Raw genomic sequence first — 9,114 nt, forward strand, 5'->3', positions numbered from 1 at the left:
CATTGAATTTGCTTACCAACTAGAATGAATTGGGGGCTGTTTGGAATGCCAGTTACGATCAGTGGGCCAAACATCTGGAACCACAGGATTACCAGTTAGCTTCAACGGGTTAGTCTACTGAGACCTGCCGGGCAACCACGTGCCTACCATTAATTTTCAATGGGTTGACCATTTCAGGTCAACGGGTTTTCTATTCACCACCAGTTGGCTTCAACAGGTCAGCCTATTCACACCAAGTGGACAACCACCAGTATACCATTTAGTATAAATGGGTTGACCATTTTAGGTCAATGGGGTTTCCTATTGACCACCAGTTAGCTTCAACAGGTCAGCCAATTCACACCAGGTGGACAACCACCTGCATACCATTTAGTATTAATGGGTTGACCATTTGAGGTCAATGGGGTTTCCAATTGACCACCAGTTAGCTTCAACAGGTCAGCCAATTCACACCAGGTGGACAACCACCTGCGTACCATTTAGTCTTAATGGGTTGACCATTTGAAATCAACGGGATATTTAATTGACCACCAGTTAGATTCAACGGGTTAGCCAATTCACACCAATTGGACAACCACCAGCGTACCATTTCGTTTTCATGGGCTGGCCATGTGAGGCCAAAGGGGCTACCAGTTTGTCACCAACCAATTTCAAATGGTGCGCACCATTGCAACTAACTGGCAATTGCTCAGCACCAGCCACACTTAACTGGTAGCCAATGGGGTCCCCTGTTGAACCAGTTGCATTGAAGTGGTGAGCCACTTGGATCCCCCTTTAGAATATAAGGGTTTACCCATTGATTCGAACGGGATAATGTTCAATGGGTGGCGAAAATCCTACTGGTCCAACACCCATTGATTTTAAATGGAAATTTTCCAGTTGGACCCATTGAATATTTTTGACTGGGTTATCAGCTATACAATGTTCTGTCATGTCGATTTCGATGTTAAACTCGGAAAGTCGCGAGAACAAACGTGCACACAACTGCGCTCGCATACATCACATTCAATACATCTCATGCAAACTAAAACCTTGCAGTACAAATACCAATATTTTCATTGTTCATTCATTGGAGACGCCAGCCATGCAGTACACACCTGTTCTTGCTTATATAGCTACTGAAACAAAAAATCTCGGTACTTACTCGACATGCCGAACATGCTTCCGATCTCTGCCCAAGCCCGGTCCTTCTTTGTCCGATCTTTAAAAGAAGGGTGCCGCTTGTCATACAGATATGGGTACATTTTAATCGCGTCGATGAGGAGCTCGGCCGAGCACTTAAAGCTGGCCGTGGTGGCATTCGCCTGATGCGAGAAAAAATCCACGGAGGAACGTACGTGGCGTTCGTACCTCACGGCAGTAGGCAAGCGCAACGAGAAAAAAAATAACATACGAAGTGGCAGGATGTAAACAAAGGCTGACGTCACTTCTGGTCTTCGCTGATTGGTTCAACTGTTTTGCGACTGCAGTCGCGCGACCAAAAAATCGGTCAGGAAGCGACTGGCCAAAACAGTCGCTTTGCGACCGTTTGCGACCGTTCGCGACTGCTTGCGACCAGTCGCAAATGGTCGCGCGACCACGGCTAGTCGCCGGTGTGCACCAGCCTTAAGACAGCGTAGTTGCGCCACTGTTTTCCGGACGCCACTCTTACTGCCTGCGGGAGTTCAGCGCCCTAATGATCGAACACTTTCACGTTGTCATAGGTGGTTCATTTGCGTTGCGAAGCCAATACTACTGAGACGATGCCGATGCTTCGCCGATTCTTGGCTGATTCAGCGTGGTTGTCACCGACTGTTGTTATCCTCACCGCGCTTTTTTGGTACTAAAACCATGTTGTCTGTTAGTCGCGAGAAATGTAGCAAGTGCACCGTGTGTTGAATTCCACTACGTACAGCCCATGTGATTAGACGTTGATGCAGCGGGTGTTGCTACAAACAAATTTGTGTTCCGTGAGGAAGGTGTAAACACTTAGCTTCGTTTTATCTGCCCACAACACTGCAAAAATGGTCTATTTGTATTGCCCACAGATGCAGTTAACACGTTATACATGCGGAGTTAGGCAGCGTGTGTCAGCTGCGTATACGTCCGAATTTGTCTGATGGGCTAAACGCTAAAATAAAGGGAGAAGTTAAACTATAACTTTTTGAATCGACAAGGCGTTGCAGCTAGCGCGTGACTTTGGTGCAGCTTTCAAACCTTGGGCGAAAGGAATATTCTACATGACAGAGCTATTTACCTAAAAATAAGATCAGCTGTCATGAGCAGTGATCGTAACGCGAGCGTGATACGAGAAGCACGCGTAACATGACCGTCGCGAGGGCACTCTCGATTGCTATCAAGCTCGTTTCAACCGAAGACTACAAAACTATAGCTGGCTTCCTCACACAGGCTTCCAAGGCGACGAAAAACTTTCATTCCTAACGGGCTGAATTGAGATCGAAAGTACAAAACAATTTCAGATCTGTAAATGGGAAAAACAGTAGAAAAAAGACGAAGTTTATGTGTGATTGACTATTCAGATATATGTCAGTAGACTCGACGAAAATTGTTTGAATAGTACATACAAAGAACGTAAGGATCAAATCAAGCCTTGTAGGAATGACCGGAGAAACCGAGTCTTGCTCATACTTTCGTAAAAAATTTACAGAAAGCAAAAAAGTAATTGAAGCGACGCTAATACGCTCACGCGCAAGCGCTGCTCCTGCGCGGGTGGCGAGTGTCTTTCTTGCAAAGCAATTGAGCTCAAGATGGCGTAGCTTGTCATCACTCTGCTACCTAAAGGTAGCAAATACAGCAACTCTAGGGACACTGAATGATCAGTGCTCATAGCGGCCATGGCTGGAAGATCTGACGTTTTCAATAGAACAGAGTGATTTTTCGGAAAATAATAATCACAGAAGCGGATACTCATTCAATCATTCATTCATTCATTCGTTTTCTTTCACTGTAAAAATCTTATAACATGGCATGGGCACAGAAAAAAGCGACTCTGGGCAGCTTGAGGAGCTCTTGGCCTCCGTTCTGTACGGTGGCAGCAGTTGGCGGAGATGGAAAAGACGTGCTCACATTCAGGATGACATGAACAATAATTAACAATCAAAAAAAGAGACAAAACTAAATTAAAAAACAAAAAAACAATATAGTGTGCTGACCATAAACGTAAGTGAGCGAGAGAACGCAATCTTTCTTACAATGCAACTTTAAAATGCTCCAGCACGTTTTCGCAAAGGCAGTGATATTTTAATAAAACAATGAAAAAAAGCACTAAAAGAGTAAATAGGTGATGCTAATTGACACCGGGGGATGTTTATTGTAATATAGCCACCATTTAGGAATGATATAAGCAATTCGGGTATTTTTGTTTTAACATTTGCATGCCACAATCGGTTCGCAACTGAATGATAGACCATACTTCACTGTGACGGGGGGTATAGGCAGCTTTGTTTTTCTGTAATCAGACTATTTTTCACCTACGCTTTTTCTGAATTGATATTTTAGAGCTCTACACAAAGTAGGAAACGGTCGTGGAAGGAAATTATAGTGGGGTTGCTGTACTGCCTAAAGAGGCCCTCAGTGAAACGTTAGTATGTTACATTTGCTAATACAGGTATTATTTTCTCTTTTAATAAGTGTATTTTCCCACGGTTTGAATCAGTGGTAGTATTCCATACGAAATGAGTGTAATTGATGTGTCTTACAAATAGCGAGTGATAGAATAGTAGTTGTACGGATGTTGGTAGACGATATTTGTTACTATTAGGCACGCCTGTGATACGGCTAAGTTTTTTCACAACAAAGTGAACGTGTTGTTCCCAAGGTAATGTGCTTCAAAAATACGTTCCTGATAGTTTACTTTCATTACCTATCTTTTTTGTTGCTGAATACCAAGGTAAGATTGTTTGGAAAGATTGTTCTTTTGGCGTGGAAAATTCCCCTTTTAGTTTTATCGCAGTTTATATTCACGTGATTTCTCTTTGACCATGTTGACATCTTCCGGAGAAACTCATTGGCTCTGTTATGAGCGTGGTGTAACATAAAGATGTAACGAAAATGCTAGTGTCATCTGCATATATTATAAACTTAGCATCATTGTGTATCAAGCCTACGTCATTTATATATAAATTAAAGAGCAGGGTACTCAGCATACTACCTTGAGGAACAACTGGTTTTATGTTCTCAGACGATGATTTAAACTGATTTATCTGTACATATTGCCTTCATTCAGATAAATATGACCTTTTAAACTGTAATGGAGTGCCCCTGATTCTATAGGTCTCGAGCTTTCCTAGTAATATATTAAGATTCATATGATCAAAGGCCTGAGTATAATCGACAAGTATACCTATTGTCAACAGCTTCTTTTCGATGTTGCTGAGTAAGTAATCTTTCTGATCTAAAAGTTGTAATTGCGTGGACTTAGTTTTTTTAAATCCATACTGAGGTTCCATGATCATATGATGCTTTTTACAAAATGATGACATTTCAGCTGAAATCACTTTTTCGAGACCTTTTGAAAAATGGGGCAATGTAGATACAAGGCGGTAATTTAGATTGTTCAGCTTGTCGACATTTTTATATAGTGGCAAGACTTTGGCTGGCTTAGTTTTTGACGGAAAGATACCTGTAGTGATTTCTCTGTTATAGATGTGCACTCGAACAGGTGCTACACTGAGAAAACATGTATAAATTGGATAGATCTGTAGGACATTTTAATTGAACCTCTCAAAGTTTTCATTGCCATAAATACTGCGCAGATCTCATCATCAATAGTTGGGCGAAAAAATATTGTATTCGGGATAGAACACGAATATGGGTTGGATCCAGGGTTTGTGTGCGCTTGTGTTTGCATCTCCATGTTAACAAAGTACTCATTAAACGCGTTTACCATATCAGTACTGGATACTAATTGGCCACCTACGCCAATTTTTTTTAATCAATTCTGCAGTCTGAGCACGCTCCATTGAGGTTCCTTCAATTTTTTTGGCGTTCCTTCCCAAAATCAAAGAATTGAAAAGAAAATTTATTTATAGCTTTTCTTATTTACTTCTTTGGTCTATTCCTATACACATTCAATTGCTTAAGGTCAGCAAGATCACGAGTTTTTGTAAAATCGGCATACAACATTTCTCATTTCTCAATTTTTAATAGTTTTTGTTATCCATGGTTTCCGAGACAATTTCGGTTGATATTGCATCGAATACTTTGGCTTATATTGTTTAAGAACTTCTTCAAAGGACACATTCTAGGAGCTGTACTGCACTTCACAAATGCAGCATAGTTAACTTCGGGGCTTTACGTTCTTTTTCCCCAACTAATAAATTTAAAAAACTTGTGACTATAGAAGTTACCAAAATCTCACATTGTTTTTCGGGATAAAAACAGGCCGTCTGGAAAATCTAGACGGAAGCCTGCAAATTCCTCGTACATATAAGTAGTACTAAGACGAAGCTTTCATTTGAGCATGCAATCAAGCGTCTGCGTGACAAAATTATGTTCCAAAATCCAGTTTTCTACAACACAGTCACGTCTTAGATTCGCGCCATGTACACTTTTATCTTGATAATACCCATTTTACCTCCTGCGTGGCTGGCGTGGTCAATAGACGTATTGCTTGAGCGACTAATCTTGCTGCTCACGCGTGGCCAGTGTGTTCGAATGTCTCGAAAGCCTCTTTTTTTTTCTCTACAGACTTGCTGTCGGTGATTACGGCGCTCGGGTGCCGATCCAATGGACTCGACTTTTTTATTTATAACATACTGCGGACCAGAATTTGGTCCGTGTGGGAAGGGCGCTTATAGTACACTCAAAAAAGAAATGCAATACCAAAATATCAATACAGTGAGTACAAGGAATGTGCAAATTTTCACTTTCAACTTAATAAAAGCACTCAGACTGCGTACAATAAAAAATGCAGTACTGTAATTACAACAGAAGTAAGAGAAATGAAGTAAAACATACAAAATAAAAAAACACCACCTAACGTGTGTATGGTGGTAACTTAAAAAGGGTCATTATTTATATGCCCAGAATTCCACTTCGACATACAAAATCAAATTACAACACCTAACGCGGGTATTGTGGTAACTTAAAAAGGTCATTCATTTTATGCCTAGAGTTCTACTTCGACACTGTCCTGGGAAAAAAATGAGCATTTGTAAACACCAGTCCTAGCAAAATGACGGGTTAAAGCATGTGTGTGAATGTGACGTGTACGCATTTTGGACAGAGGTGTTACATAGTCGAGAGTTCGACGGAATGCCGTCTGGTCAGGTAAAGGCATTGTTGAAAAAACAGGTCACTGACCAATCTCAAACAAAACAATGAGGTTTCGGGACCCGTACGGGTCCCTTGTTCGCAATCTATTATATCACAATCTATTATATTATATATTATATAAACTATTATATTAGATTGTGAACAAGGGACCCGTACGGGTCCCGAAACGTCATTGTTTTGTTTGACATTGGTCAGTGACCTGTTTTTTCAACAGGTGTTACATATATTGCGGGGTAAATGGATAATTCACGTTTAATGATTGATTGTAGAAAAGTGAGGCGGAGAATCTGCCTGCGTGTTTCGAGGAGGGGGATGTCATTTTATGTCATCAACTGTATGGCGGAATCGGTGTATTTGAACCTGGACTTTCTCTATTATTTTAATGTTGTGTTTATTGCAGGGATTCCATGTAATGCAAGGATACTCTAACTTTGGTCTATTGAAATTAATGTAACTCCGTAGTTTAATGTTGGCTGGTGAATTTTTAAGCTTGTGTTTCAGGAAACAGTGTTTACGGAAAGCTGAGGACCATATATTAATAAAATGCATTTTCTACTAAAGGTTGTTTGAGAATGTTACTCACAGATATTTACAGTTTTTAAGTTCTTTAACGGTGAGGCAGCCAATGTGTAGGTTTATTTTAATGGGCTTTTTTTTTCTTGTGAGACGAAGACAGAGAGTTTTTTTTAAGACATGTCTGATCTGTCACATCACGCCTGTATGTTGTGCACCTAATCTCGAGGTCCGTTTGGGTATGCACTGTAGTTATTTCCTGATATAAAACGCAATCATCTGCAAACAATCCGATTTGTGTTCCAGGTGTAACAACGTTGACAATATCATTTATATACACCAAAAACAACAATGGCCCCAGGACGCTACCCTGGGGTACTCCGGATGTCACTGGAAGACAGCTCGAGTCGTTGCCCTAAATAATGACAAACTGCACGTGATCCGGAAGAAAAGCTGCTCTCCATGATACTATATTGCTAGGAAGATTTTAATCTCTGAGTTTTTGTATAAGTTTACAGTGAACTACTCTGTAGAGCACCTTGCTAAAGTCTAAAAAAAGGAGCGTTGACTTGGCCATTCTTATCCAATGTTCTTGCAAAACTATGAATTACAGTTCACAGTTGGGTCTTACTGATATAGCCTTTCCTGAAGAAATGCTGGCTGTTCGTTAACATTGAATTTCTGTCCAAATGTTTTTCCTGTGGTTGGCGATGATATGCTCGATTAGATTACAGCATGATTAACCTAAAGATATTGGTCGATAATTCTCTACGGATAAACGATTGTCACTTTTAAAGATTGGCACTACTCGAGATGTCCTCCCGTCTTTGGGCACCTGAGTAGACAGTATAACAAGAAATCTACCAATACATTCCGCATAGAACATAAGAAACAGATTTTGGATACTATCTGGGCCACATATTTTTGTTGTCTTCAAGTTTAAAAGCATTGACACAATATCATTGTATGAAGGATAGTCCACCTCGTGCGCCTCAAAAACAGTAGAAAGAAATAAGTTACCTATACCTGTCTGAAAAAAACGCTGTGGAAGTAATTGTTAAAATATTCGTTGATTTTTTTCACGTCTTTTGAAATGGTGCCATTGACCATTATCTAACAGACAGGTCTCTTAGTTTCACCTGTATATCCTCAAAATTTTTCAGGTGCACTTTTCATGAAACCAGGTAGCCACATGATTAAATAGTAATCCTTTGAACTTCGAAACGCTGATAATAATTTGCTTTTAATAACAGTAATGGGTTGAGCCGGGTCACCCTTCTTTTCGCTTCTTTTTAGTTTGCACTTTAGTTGCAATATGTTACGCGTCATTCACGGCGTTTGTTTATTGACCCCTTTTGTTTTGTTAGGAAGAAATGTATTTATGCAATGACGACACATTTTGAAGAAGATTGCCCAGAGCATGAATACGTTGTTCTTAGTATCAGTGAAGTCACCAAGACACGTTTCTATGTAATCTATTATGTTTGCATTATTGAATGACTGGGGTTTAACGTCCCAAAACCACCATATGATTATGAGAGACGCCGTAGTGGAGGGCTCCGGAAATTTTCACGACCTGGGGTTCCTTAACGTGCACCCAAATCTGAGCACACGGGCCTACGACATCTCCGCCTCCATCGGAAAGGCAGCCGCCGTAGCCGGGATTTGAACCCGCAACCTGCGAGTCAGCAGCCGAGTACCTTAGCCACTATACCACTGCGGCGGGGCATGCTTGCATTATCGGCTTTAGCAAAGTTTCTGAAGCAATGTTTGTTTGTACGTTTAGAGACAACAGGCGTAAGTATTGGCAAGGAAACATTTAAAATCTTGTGATTGGGCAGACCTTCATCAACACAAACGACGCATTCCAAAAAGTCACGATTCAGAAATAGCAGGTCAAAAATATTGCTAGAGAAACCTTGTACACGGGTAGGTTCAATAACTGTTTGAATTAAATTGTGTTCTAGCATAAGGTCGATGATATTATTAGCATTTCTGTCCTTCTTTAGGTCTGCCTAAAGACGTTCCCGGTTAATACTAGGCAGGTTAGAATTGCCTACGAGAAAAAATTTTAATGCCGAAAAGGAGACGTGCATTCTTTTAGTTTTATCATGTATTCGGGTGTAGCGTCTTGTGGTCTATAACATGCAAACAACACAAAGGAATGCCCCCAGCATGACAATTGAATGCATAGGCACTCGATGTCTGAATTTTCATAAAAAGTGTTCCATTATTTGGTTCTTTAGTGAGAACAGCCACAGCTCCGCTCCTATGTGCTCTGTCCCTAAGAAAAACTTTATAACACGGTGGGAATAGAAGATCATC

Source organism: Rhipicephalus microplus, chromosome X (assembly GCF_043290135.1).
Source record: "Rhipicephalus microplus isolate Deutch F79 chromosome X, USDA_Rmic, whole genome shotgun sequence".
Lineage (NCBI taxonomy): Eukaryota > Metazoa > Arthropoda > Arachnida > Ixodida > Ixodidae > Rhipicephalus > Rhipicephalus microplus.